Source organism: Seriola lalandi, unplaced genomic scaffold (assembly GCF_002814215.2).
Source record: "Seriola lalandi dorsalis isolate HSWRI2012SDOR001 ecotype SW California unplaced genomic scaffold, Sedor1 jcf7180002049955, whole genome shotgun sequence".
Classification (NCBI taxonomy): domain Eukaryota; kingdom Metazoa; phylum Chordata; class Actinopteri; order Carangiformes; family Carangidae; genus Seriola; species Seriola lalandi.
The window spans coordinates 73,700-88,099 of NW_019520508.1; positions in this window are offsets into that span (position 1 = coordinate 73,700).

A 14,400-nucleotide genomic window follows, 5' to 3' on the forward strand; every position below is an offset into this window, starting at 1 on the left:
AGAGCTTTATCAAGACAGTGGTAACCAGATACAGGAGCCTAGACACAGACAGGTTAAAAGGCCCCCCACACCTCCTACAGGACCTCCGGACAATAGTCATTTTGTGTCTATTTGTGTTCATTCTGCATCTTTTTGTGGTAGTTGTGTTGTCCCTTTTTGGTAATTTAGCATCTCGTTGTGGACTCTTTGGTAATGATTTGTCTTTTTATGGTTGTTTTCCATCTCCGTGCTTGTTTTATGTCAATTTGTGGTTCTTTTCTGTCTCTGTGTAGTTGTTTTGTGTCTCTTTGTGGTTGTTTGGCCTCTCATTGGGATCATTTTGCATTTCTTTTCTGGTCATTTTGTGTCTTTTAACTGACATTTAAACAAGGAAAGAACCACACAAACAGTAGAGGAGAAAATAGTCAATCTTATGACTCATTTCTGGTTTAGTACTGGTGAATATTATTGCTTTAAGTTACTCATTTATTTTTGTTTGTTAATTATTCACACATGCCTTATATTGGGGTGTATGTGTGTGTGTGTGTGTGTGTGTGTGTGTGTGTGTGTGTGTGTGTGCGCCTGTGTGTTTGTGTGTGTGTGCACCGTTGAATCTTGAGCCAATATTTGTGTCACATTGTGCTGAGCAGATAAGAAGGCTGTTGAAAGATTCAGTTCATCCACAGGGTTGTGAGGGAAGTCCTTTGGCCCATACAGGAAGCTTGTAAACTGAGCTGGAGCACAAACAGGAAGTGAGTGATGGATTGCAGGTTTTGTTGCAGCGCAGAGGGGAAAGCTTGAGAGTACCTCAATCGCTTCAGCACATGGTCATGTTGTTAGAAAGCTGTTAAGTTGTTGCAATGCAGGAAAACGATTCTCTGTGGTGGATTCAGGGAGTCACAGGGGTGTGTCATTCAGTTGTTTTTTTTTTTATCTGATTAGACTTTGGACTGTGTTTTAAATCATTATTGAATCATGAATTTCACTTTTAAACTCTCACTGTATTCACTACTGCAACTAATTAGTATTTTCATTATTGATTCATCTGCCGATTATTTTCTAGATTCATCGTTTTGCTTATAAAATGTGAGGAGGTTAATGAGGATAGTTTCAAGACTCCAAGAATGATATATTCAAATGTCTTGTTTTGTCTGACCAACAGTTTACGGTTGTAGAAGATTATGGAAACCAGCAAATAATCACACTCGAGAAGTCGGGACGAGACAATTTGGGGTGTTTTTTCTTAAGAAATGACAAAACAATTATTGGATTATCAAAATAGATGCTGATTTATTTCAACTCTGCAGTTAATCAAGTAACTGTTGCAGCTCTAGCTGTATCAGGAAGAAAAAATAAACTTTTTTTTGTGTTCTTTTGGTCTTAATCACAAATATTGTTAATGCACCCCTGTGCTTCTGCTACAGTAGTGTTTGCAGTTCTTGGTGGTCTCTGGGTCGTGACCCCCTGTGCTGCAGCAGAGACAGGTGCTGCCACATTTCTTTCATCCCGCTGCATCTGCTGCAGACAGTCGTCCTCAAATTCAAGCAACGTCCTCGTTGTGTGGGAAAAAAAAAAAATGAAACCATAATTTCTTTCATTAATTTCAAAGTGTGGTAGAATATTTTTAGTTTAATAGCAAACTAAAGGGAGAGAAGTGAAATGAAATGCAGCAAAGCAGGGATGGTGTGATCTTAACCACACGGCCATTGGAGACACCAAAGAAAGTAAAAAAGGGAAAGAGAGCATTTCAAAGAAACAACCTCTGATATTACCTTGGCATTTTCAAACATTGTCAGATTTGTATGTATGTATGTACATGTATTTTATGTATTTCCCATTGGTCATGGCTGCATTAACCTCTCGCCCCTACTGGCCCCCACTGTACATGACTCACATGGAGTTAACTGGGGCTTTTCAGGCCCCTTGGTAGTTGCCTGCTTTGCCCTGTTGGTAATCAAGGCTTGCAAATGTCTCAGTTGTATTGAATACAAACTGGTTTACACTGAAAACTAAATACTGAACATAACAAGGCAATGTCTTCAGTGATCATCTGGGATGAAACCAATCTAGGTTTTTAACAAATTAAGTTAAACTTATCCTCACTTAATCGTGGACATAAACCTGTTGAAAAAGGCATTCCACTTTCTTTCCTCATCCACCCTCACACCCTTTCTGGTTAAACAAACAACCATCATCATTAGACTGAACACCAAATAATATAATTTGTGCGCCAAAAAGGTTCCTTTCAGTTTCAAGGAGGTGATTGTTTGTAATCAATTTGAAACACAATAAAATGTGGTTTCTGTGAGCCTGAACAGAGAGCAGGAGTCTAATAGAGGGCTGATGCTGTCTTTTTACTGTTAGGTAATGAAAATGCATGAGCTTTGTTTCAGAGGATCAACAACTGAGCCAAACCTGCTGATGAGACAAACAGAAAGCCTGGAGGTGGCTGGAGGCTCTTGATAACAGCGGAGCTCTCATTCTGTTTAATGGTAAATGCATGCATTGTATTTCTACACATTTCTTTATCCCTTGACATTTATTGTATTTCTGTATTTACCCTTTTGCACTGGTAATCCATCTGGAAGAGAAAGGCACATACTGCACAGGCAAGTCTGTTTCTCAGGCCTACAGGCAGACACCTGTGTGTGAGCTGTCTGTCCATGTAGTAGATTAACTCTTTGAGCGGCGCTCTTTCTTTACCCTCAGCCAGAGAGTGAGTTCATAGGTCAAATTCATACTTCTTTTTTACTCGTCTGCCTCTGATGTCACATTCCCCTGAAACAGATATAGCCGTCACAAAAGACAGACTCACTTTCTTGCCACTTTTCTGCCAGCAGCTGCAGAGGTTCAGAAATAGCAGTCCCATTCTCAACTGACATACTGACGCCAAACTGAAAACCACTGACTCTCTGACTCTTTGAGCTTCAGATGCCATTGGCTTCACAATGGAGTTTCTTTCCTATCTTTATTCAAGAGCATGGTCTTTCATTTTGAGAGTGGTATTTCTTCATTTCACCTTCAGATTTTGTAATGCTTTCCCTCAAAACTCAGCCCTATCTCTTAAATAGTCCCTGTTCAAGCACAAATTTGCTCTGCTCCTGTGTAAAACTGTTTGTCAGTTCAATCTTTCTTGAGTCTTTCTCCTTGCACTCGTTTCTGTGCACTTGCGAAACTTCTGGCATCAGATTTCTGCACTTGCTCTTTAATTTTTGCGAAATGACCCGAAATGGCGCCCTGTATTGTTCTCATCCCTCAAGAAAAATAAAATGTTAATCTAAAAATGGAAATGCACTAGATTAATCTAGGAGTGATGATCACACAAAAGCTGGACTGCTTAGTTTGATGTTCCTATCTAAGGTTAGAAAATCAGGTTAGAGATGATTGAAAAGATGCACATTTTTTAATTTGTCCATATTTTTTTGTAAATATTGAAAAGGCAACTCTGTCCTTCTTCCAAAATCACCCACTACATGCACACCCAAAATACCAAAAAAATGCCCTTAGGAAATTTATTTTGGACATGAGAAGAAAAAAAAGAGTTAACTTTAAGAATACAGGGGGATGGGCACCACCAAGAATTGTTATCATGCTGCACAGATCAAGCATTTCATGACATGAATGAACCACGATACAACAAATCCAAAACAGAAAGGTAGGCCTAAAGAAATGAAGCTAGTACAATCACTGAGATGAGCTTTTTATGGAAATAAGTTGCCATTAAGTAGGATGAATAATGAATGAATAATAAATGATTCATTCATTATGCTCTAATGTTTAGGACTTCTAGAAATCAGCTGTTTCCAGATAACGCCTTCTGCTGACTCGATCTTTTAGTAGTCAAGCTGTAGAGCAACAAACAGCTGACTATACAAACTAAGGGCAAAAAGAGAGCCAGTATCACCTATGGCAGCTTTTCAGTGTTGGAAAAAATATTTTCTTCATATGACCTGCTCCCATCGGTGTCCAAGAAAGCAGTATGCATCGAACAACACTGCAGCAAGCCTCTGCCCACTATCTTATTACAGTGAGTGGCATAATAATGACTTTGAGCATATCTGCGGTGCAGTGGAGGCAGATGCACAGCCATGCTGTCTCTGACACAGAGCAGGATGTATGTGCATGCCTGTACAGTCTCCCTGTAATCAGCATCCTGGCTGCTGGAGATAAGACACAGTGGCTCAGTGTGAGGCTGCAGATGGCTTTCTGCCAAAAGAGTTCAGGGCAAAACTTCCATGCCAGCAACACCACCAAGGACCCCTATTTTACTTCACCACCATCATTATCCAACACAATACACCACCCTAGCACCTTATCTGTGGTAACTGCAAAAGAGCCCTGCAAAAGATAAAAATGTCTTTTAATTTTAATCAGTCATCTAGGTCAGTGATTCACAACCAGGGATACGCTACTTCTGCAGTTTCCAGGGGGTGCATGGAAAGACTCTCGGCTCATATGAAAACATAGAAATTCTGATTTGATTAAAAAACAATACATCCACAACAAACAATACATCCATAACAGAAGTATCTGAAATAAGACCAAGTGAAACAGTTTGCTAGAAGTCAAGAGCTAGCCTAAAAGAATGCTAAAAGTAGGCTAATAGATAATTGGTTAAAATAGTTTGTAAAATTCAACACTTAGATAAAAGAATGCTAAATGTAATGGATAAAGGTTTGAAACAGTTATCTCTAAATAGTAAACAGTGAGCTAAAGTAGAGCCACAGTTGAAATAGCTAAAAATACTGGTTAAGGGGTTGCAATAATTAACATTAGCTAACATGGATTAACAGACGGTTTAAATAGATGGCTTAAACTAATGGATAAGCAGTCAAAATATAGTTAACAGTAAACAGATTAAGTATTTAGCTAAATGTAATTGTTAAACTAATCTGCTAAAAGTCAACAGTTAGCTAAAGAAATGCAAAATATAACGTGTAAATGATCGAAACAGTTAGCTCTGAAACAGCTAAAGTCAACATGAAATGTTGGGAACCACAGATGTAGGTTTCTCCTCTCCTTTTAATTATCCCCATCTGTGTCTGCACACAGTCAATGAGAGATATCAGGATCTTTTTGCTCCGTGTCTCTCGGGAGAATTAATTTCATTCACTTTTTAAAAGTAAGAACAATTTTCAATTTTCCTACAGTAGACAATCCGTCAGAGCAGACATGAAGGCTTAATGTGATTTTGTCAGTTTCTGTGTTAGCACTATTTTGTGGCACCTGAGTTTTGTGTTTTCATCTCAGTGCACACATTATGTTTCGCTGAATTTTCTGTCAATCACTTGACAGCCTGAGGATGAAAGATAGTCTCTCTGCTAGAAAATAATACCTCAAAAACATGTCTTCTTATAAACCTTTGTCTTGTCATGTAGGGCATTTTGTCACCAGATAGCAGCTATAGGATGCACCACAGTTTGCATTTTCGGGTAAATGCTTAAGACGCTGGAAAATAACTTGAGGACATATAAACCAGATGCAGACAGTATGGCCTAGCACAGAAGCTATGTGGGAAAAAACACTTAAATTCAATTAGTTGTGAGAACAAAGTTCAGATCATCTCTTTTAAACTAATAGTGGCTCTGTAAAGCATCTTTTAGCACTTCTAAACAGTCATCTTTCCATATACCCTGGACTGTAATTTACTTTTAATAACTTCCATTCTTCTGTGATTGCTGTTGGAATATTAAATCAAGGATGGCTTTTAGAAAAACAAAGTCCTACTCCTCTAGATTCATTTCAACAACAGCACTGTACTATAAATCAGCTCCCAAACCCCTTAGTCAGGGAAAATACACTCCATGTGGAAGTTGTACTACGTTGCATCAGCCAAGCGAGTGGGGGAAAAAAAAAATGTTTTTAACATGCAAAGAGGTCTCTGTGTGGCTGTGTGAGCCAGGGGCAGCTCTTCAGCCAGAGCTCCATCTTTATGAGCCCACAGACACAATCACACTGGAACATGTGGTTTTGATCGGCTCACGTGCAAGGCCGAGGCCAGTTAAAGCACCAGTACACAGTGATCACTCACTACGCTGCAGCAATGAGAACCACATGCCAGTTTAAACCCAAATGCCCTGATCCCAGTCCCTGTTTTCAGTCATGTCCTGCCCCTTGGGAGCCCTGTTCCCAAGCCTGCAAACAATGGCTCTGTATTCATTCAACTTTTTCAAGCAGTTGTGAGAATATGGAGCCCCTCCCAAACATGTTTTATCGTGATGCTGGATTACATTGACTGATGTGTTAAATAGTTTGGGTGTAAAGGAATTTTATAATTTTTCTGCCATAATTTCAGGATGTTTCATGAACATCACCACACCTCAGATTCATTAAGATATTATGGTGAGTTATGATGATGTTGGCTTCACCAGTTTGTTTGTGCACAAACCCCCCTCCTATCCTTTGGAGCAAACTTTTCATGCCATAGGTGGAGAAAAACAGCTTTATACTGTGTTTGCTTGTGTAAGTATTTTTACATTGGTAACGCAAGATCAGACATGTTGTCTCCAGATCTGAGAGGCTCTGCAACCTTCTGCACCTACTGCAAACAAACATGATGAAATCACTGCTCACCTGCTTGTTATACATCTGATTCTGTATTTCACCACCAGACTCAGACTCGCACACTAAGGAAAAACAAATGCTGATGTGTCAATCAGCGGAGAAGTCTGCTGAACACATTCACGCTGTGCAGCCAAACATTGTTCAAACCTGCAATAGCGGATTTTATTCATTTATTTTTTTTATTTTTTGAATACTACTTGGGGACAGCTTCTCACGATGACCTTGTTACATAAAGTTTTACTTATTTACACATCCAGCTGTTACAGAGCAACATTATTGTTCAAGTGGAATTGTGTCTCTGTCCACCTGGAGAATTTCAGTCTTGTTTAATTCCAACTCCTGAAGGAATTATTTGGCTCTTTAGCTACTAAATTCTCCACTATGTTCACCAGCTAGTCACCAAGTGTGAGTGTTAGTTGGTTTTTAGAGCTCCAGCTGCCTCCTGTGGTCAAAAACAATACTATGAGACAGTGAACCAAAACAGTAAAGTTGGGATTTGGAGAGATGAACAATTAACTGAAACAATTAACATACATCACCTGAACTTCAGATTCAGGTGATGTATGTTGATCATTATGAGTGACCTCTTTCTCATTGTTTTTTTTGTTTTGTTTGTTTTCACATTGTCATTTGATACATTATTATCATAAAAGTATCAGTTATAGCCACTTCAAACACACAGAAAATAATTTCAAATTCTGGAGATCCAAATGTTTCCAAAGCTACCAGATATTTGGGAAAATGTTTATATAATGATGTACAAGACATCTGGAATATTTCCAAAGGATGAAAATGATGGAAACAAGGAATCGTGGCTTGAATATTTGTGCTGAGTAACATCATATAGCTTCAATGAAGAGTTGTAACAAGCTAAAACCGAATCCACATATGACTCTGGCAGACAATCTGGAAGAAGATTAGTTTTCCAAACTTAAAGCCACTTAAGGGTAAATAAAAATGGAAAACTGGATGTTAAGGGATTTAAAGTCAGGCCAAATGCCAAGGATTCTGTTTCCCGCTTCTCAATTTTCAAGGATTTTCCGCTTTTTCAGTTTTAGATGTGCTATTGTCTTTCATATCCCACAGCAGTGTTGATGACCTTTGTGGTTTGGTATCAATACCACAAAAAAAAATTTTTGCAGCCCTAAAAAACAAACTGGTGTTACACAACACTTCTTACTTGATTTATTTCTGAACGATTCCTAGGTTTCAGTCACTTGTCTAGCCTGACAGTGTCTGTCCCACTGGGATGTACTTGTTAATTTACCCCATTTGCCCCCTGTCTGGCCTGTGATGTCTGTAGGTACAGCATGTCATCTGTGTCGCTCTGCTGTTTGGTGTCAATACACGGCATCCGCTGACCATGAGCAGATCGTTAATAGCACACTTTGTACTCTCATGAACTGTGAACTGGGGGAAAAAAAACCATAAAGATTCCACCACCCAACAGTTAGCTAATCCCCCTCAGTGGTGTGGTCCCACAGAAGACCCACAGTGGACACCCAGACAGGTTAGTGATTTCTGCTGTACAGTAGAAAGTGGCAAAGCGGACAGGTCGTAACCCTGGACTGGTGGATGTGGGAAGACTGGTGACGGCCAAGCAACGTGAATGTGTCTTTATCGCTGTGTGTCTGTCTCATGCTGTTGCCATTGCATTCCTGCTCTGACCCTGACAGACATTCACTGCTCACATGTGCTCTTCAACACACAGTCACTTCCAAAGAGCAGGTGACAACCGAGAATACTTTCGCTCTGTTGACAGGCTGCATACCGCTGTGAGAGGAGAATATAGTGACGACATGACACATTTCAGCCACCTAGCCAGTGTGGCCAGATGAACTAGTTTTCTGTTTTATAATTTGGGCTGCTTTTTTGGGGGGGTATTATTTGCGGGAGACGGGAAGGTCAGAGAGAGAGAGACAGGGGATGACACGCAGCAATGGGCCATGGGTCGGATTCGGACCCATGTGGGCACAGTGGGCTACTTAGTTTATTATTACAACAGTTTCTAGATATGAAAAGGAAGGCTATACATTCCAGTGGTTTTAAAACTATAAGGGAGACATGAAGAGAAAGATATGAGAGGGGGCAGGTACATGTAGGTGTTCTGAAAACAACAGGAGGTTAGTATTGTAGTTATCAACTTGGACCATGTGGACCTCACATCTGGGAACCCCAGGTCTGTGAGCCAGTAAGGCATCAATGAACACTTTCAGAAGTGTTTGACATAATTTTTTTTTGTCAGGAAAAACTACCTAAATATTCTGTCTTGTGTGTTAGGTATGAAAGAAATGTGACCCTGTGTGCCTAAACTTACACCGCTTTCAAAAAACATGCACATGAAAAATGTATATAGTTAAATTGGCCATAAAAGTAGCAGCTTATTTGCTTTTATAGTTTGTGGCAAAAGATTCAGTGTGACCAAGGATATCATTATGGTGATCTCCGTCATGAATAAACGTCTATATACCCACTTAGAAATTATAGAAAAAGAAACGCTCCTTGTAACTACAGAACTGAGAATCATCATGTTTTTAAGTTGTCTTCGGTATCAAAGTAGTCCTGTGGCAGTTGTCAGTACATCCAATGGTACACTGCAAACAGGAACTGCCAATCGCTTATTCAGCTTATTTAATTTTACATTTAAATGTAAATAAATACAAGCAAAAATATTGCAATATTGCAAAATTGCAATATTACATCTGTTACTATAACCTTTAACATTTGATGTGACATTATCGATTATACTTTGTAGAAAAAAAGATTAAAAGTCATAATGATGCACAAAAATAAACCCCTTGCAAACTGAATATTAAAAATTGAGCTACTTTTACAACAGCTGGGCTCTGAAAGGGCTACATTATGTACAATGCACTTTGTAGAAATACGACATTATAGGTTGGTGTGAGGCTCTCTGTCCAATGAGGTCATCCAGTCACGCTCTAAGGATATTATTCTTCTCACGGGGCAGCAGAAGCTGTAGCTTGAGGGCTCAAGATCATTTATGCTCTAGCTACAACAGCCCAGCCTTACTTTTTACATTGTCCCGCGTGACCCCTCACTGTTATTTCTGTCCATTCTCCCAAACGCCAGCATAGATAATGCATAATGCACGTCATCATTCTTCCCTCAGATTAAGCTGAGGGCGTATTGTGTTAGGGAGTCCTCTCCAATGTGCCGAGACCCAGGCAGGCTGAATGGGCTGCTGGGAGCAGGACTAAAGCAACAGGCCTGTGGTGTCTCTCCAGGGCGGCACTGGGAGAGCCCTAGTGTGGAAGCCATCAAAGCTCCAGCAGCTGATGTGTTCTGACAGTGTTGTGGTAGATCCGCTCTGCCGTAAGAGGTACATAGGAAACACGGTGTGGTTCACATGGGGATCTCTCTCTCCATCCACAGTTCAGCCTCAGTGGGGTACATCGTGTGTGTGTGTGTGTGTGTGTGTGTGTGTGAGTGTGTGTGCGTGTGTGTGTGTGTGTGTGGCCACGTTTCCGCATTAGCCACAGAAATCCCCTCTCTCACCTCTCACAACATTTTCCCACTCCCACTCTGGCCTCATCGTGATTACTCCTGCTGTGGTGGAAAGTAACTAAGTACATTTCCTCATGTACTGTACTTATGTACAGTTTTGTGGTACTTGTGTTTCTATTTTGTGCTTATACTGCATTTCAGTGGGAAATATGTGTGAAATCTGATAATGTGATCTGATAGTGTCGACTGGGTGTGAAGACAACAGCTTTGAAAAAAGAAAAAAAAATGGGGTTGTGGAGTTAGAAAGAAGCACGCTTCCCTCCTACAACCTAGCTGCTTGAGGCTACATTGGCCTCTAACACACCTGAACTTCCAACTGATTTTTTGGCAGTTAGAACTGCATTGTGGGTAATGTAGGCGCCAGGTTTTGATAAGAAAGAGGAATGTGGGTCATGAAAAAGATCATATCTCTGGTTCTGATGAATAGATTTTCTTACTTTTTTAAATAAATTAGCAATTGTGACTCTGATAGCAATAAATCAAATTATCAGGTGACCTCTAGTAGCCATGGTAATTATGGGGGGAGCAAAAGAGGAAGTCTGGTGACGTTGTATATAAAGCCTCGAAAAGGTTGGGGTGGATGTAGGGGTCAGTAAAACATTGGACTTGAATGTGTGGGACTGCTGTTTGTTTCCTGTTCCAACCCGCTAGTCAGCGTTGTTTCTTTGACCACAATTGTAGCCATGATGACAATGGTCCTTTAACCTGTAATGAAGTACATAGTAAAGGGGATATGTGTAAGTTTTGCTATCGCTGCATAGCCAACATTAGCATTAGCAGCTGTTTATTTACCAGTCTTGAAGAAACGTTACAAGTTCAGCATCAAACTTCATTCCTTTAATCACCAAGAGCTGTCTCTAGTGAAAGCAATGCCAATGTTAACTCTGGTTTCGATCCTTTCTTCTACTGAAGTTAGCATGCTAACCAGTTAGCCCCAGCCCATATCAGCCTGTCTCGTCACTTTCTGATAGCGACTCACTGTAGCCTCCGATCTGCCCTAATGACGTAGCACTCCTTAGAAGGCTGAAGCTCTTGGCAAGCCATAATCACCACCACCAACTCCCAGCAAGAAACCATGTTCAGCGCCAGAGAAAGAGAGAGAAAACTTACGAATCGCCCCTTTAACCCAAACCACAATCTTTCCCTAAACCTAACCAAGTATATGGTCTAAATGATGGTTCAGGTTGGAGGACTTGTTGCTTCAGGATTAGGCAGAACCAAAATAAAAAAGAATGCAGGACTTTTTTACTCTGATAGAGAGCTTTTCATGTTTTTGATTATATAGCTATTTTTACTTAAGGATCTAAGTACTCCTTCCACCACTGTTGTCCTGCTCCCGAGAGTATTTGAATTAACCCGATGGCTCCTCAGACACTGTGGCCCTTTTGTATAAATCTCAGCAGACCTCACTGAATTCCTGTTTGCTGTGCTGAGGCCTGACACATGTTTTCTCAGGGCTTGTGTGTCGAGGTACTCCGCATGGGAAACACTTGAATTCCACACCCACTTGTTGACCTGCCTGAACTCTCACTGTGCTGATTCCTTGGTGTTACCTTGGCCGTGGGGAGAGGATGACCACGAAGCTCACACGGAGGAGGAACATATGCATGGGGAAACCTCTTGGCTCCGCGAAAATAAACTGATGACACATCTGTGTGGGAGTCGTCTGTTTTTATTCATTTATTAACATCTAACAGTGCTTTATATGGAAGTCAGGTCTTTCTCCATCGTTATTGACATTTATATGAAACCTCATCCAGAATCATCGTAATTTCTTTAATGTCTTACAGCCTGCGCTTGCATATAAATGAGCAGTGTGTTTCTGCGTTTCAAAAGCCGTTTGAATCCCTCTCAAAACTCTCCACTTAACACAAAGCCTAGACGAAAGCAAACACGTACAACAGGAAAATGAAGTTTAACAGCTGCTCACACAATGACAAAAAACTTTGTTCTTATCAGTTGCATCAACACATATGAACTCTCCGTTTTAAAGACGCACAGCTCTGTCCTGAGTCACTTTCAAACCAGGTGATGCTTTTCCCCAAGCAATGGCCAGCTCTCTGTGAAGATTAAGTCACAGACTGTATGTAAACTTGTCTGTGGTCACATCTATTTTGTTTGACTACATGCACACGAGCTGAGGGTGTGTATTACAGCCATTGTTTCATAAGACTATAGAGGATTATGATTAGCCCCAGTGAAATTTCATCCTTGGATAGATACTGTAAAAAATCAAACATACATGTTGCTTTCAATCTGTAATGAATTCATTCAGTTCAGTAGCATGAAGGAAGACAGACTGGACACTGTGAGTAGCTGTGTGTTAATAAGAGATAGTGGCCAGATGGGGGCAGATAGCTTAATAAATCTGAGTTTAAAGCATCCTTTAGAGAGTGATTACACAATTAGCACTAACATGTCCATAATTTCAAACAAAAGAAATTCTATGTTGTCATTTACTCACAAATCCAATTTGTAAGGCAAAGCTCTCAGTGAGAATGTCCACTCCAAGCAGCCGTTCTCTGACTGTGGTTTGAATATTGACGTTTCACAGGTGTCTCCTCATTTTGTCTTTTAACTGGACTTATTTAAGGGCTTGTGTCCATTTTACCTTCTAAGAGGCTTAATCTTGTTTCAGGACATTTCCATGACAGGAGCAGTTTAACTATTTTTTTTTTCTTAGCCTCTAAGGCGTGTGCCAGATGCCCTCTTTTCTTCAGCGGGGCCCTCATATTCAAATCACAGCAGCTGGGAAGTGCTTTGGTAAGAGGAAAAGGAGTGGGCTGAAACAGGGGGAGTTTTTAAAGATGTAATGGGGTGGGGTGGGGGGGTGCATTATTTTGGCCGGTGTATAATCTGGCACACGTCTGTTACAGAGAAACCCCAAGGCTCTCAGTCTTTAAGCAGCGTGAGGCCTGCAGGCTGGGGGTTCGCCTGGTCTTTCAGGTCTTTTACTCTGGGTGTGAAGGCGCAGGCAATGGAGAGAGAGAGACGAGGGGGATGGGGGGGGGTGAGTAGGTGGGGGGTGGCATGTGGCTGGAGAGACAGCAGGTTCTCTGCCCACAGGCAGTGATGCAGCAGGGGCTGTCATAGAGGAGCACACATGTCACTCTGGAAGGCTGACATTATTTTCTTTGTTAGTCTCTGTGTGGATAATGGATTCTGCCTGCATTCACTGCCAAGATGTAATTTTATACAGTATGCTCCCACATATGCTGACCCTGGCATTTCAAATTGGCTTGCAATGAGAATTGTGTTTTATTAAAGTCATATGGAGGATCCAGTACTGTCCTCATACAAATTGGGCAACAGCAAACGTCAGCTTCCCAGCAATTGTTTTCAGATTATTTTTTGATATTTTTACCTTCAACAGAGGAGGGGTTGTGACAAAGGTCCTCAGATGGCGTTGAACCAGCGACATATGCATCTTAGACTGTTGTCACACCAGGAAACCATCTTCATAGTCAATTTATTACCATCTGTGGGAAGATCAATAAATAAAAACACCTATTACAAGAATTATGTGGACAGCCCTCCTCACATACTTTTGTGTACATAGACCCCTTAGTTCCAGTTCAGGGAAATTGTAATAGACAACAGAACATTTGTGCCTTTGTGGCAACAGGCTGGTGAAGGCTGGTGCACAAAGCAACCTCCATATATATATATATATATATATATATATATATATATATATATATATATAATATATATATATATGGTTTTCTTTGTGGAGTTTGGTATGGAAGAATTTGCCTGACCTGCACAGAGCCCTGACTTCAACCCCATCCAACACCTTTGGGATGAACCAGATATGCAGAAAGTGATTCAGGCCTCATAAGCCAACATCTTCGCCAGCCTCATAAATGCATACATGCATACCTAAAATGATTTGTTGATTAATCAATTATTCAATTCACCTGCAACTGTTTTGGTATGAGTCATTCATCAAGCAAAAACACCAAACATTTTCTGAATTCAGCTTCTCAGATTTGGACCTCTGCTGCTTTTCTCTGTTTCATATGATTGTAAAGTGAATGTCTTACCAATGTCATACTTTTGCCATATAATGAAATTCCCTCAAGAGCAAAAGTTTTCATTATAAATGCAGTTACTGTGAGTGTAAGGGTAAAAATTGACTTAAAGATAGCATCTTCACCTGCACACCATTTATACTGCAAACTGTCACACAGAGAAGTTCCTCTTTTTAGATAAATAAATCATAACGCTCTCACAGGATTGTTAAACAAACTGTGTTCTGGCAGTAAGCTGGAAATTCCTCTGAGAGGGAAAAGTACAACTGTCCCTTTATTGTGTACAGTCTGTCGG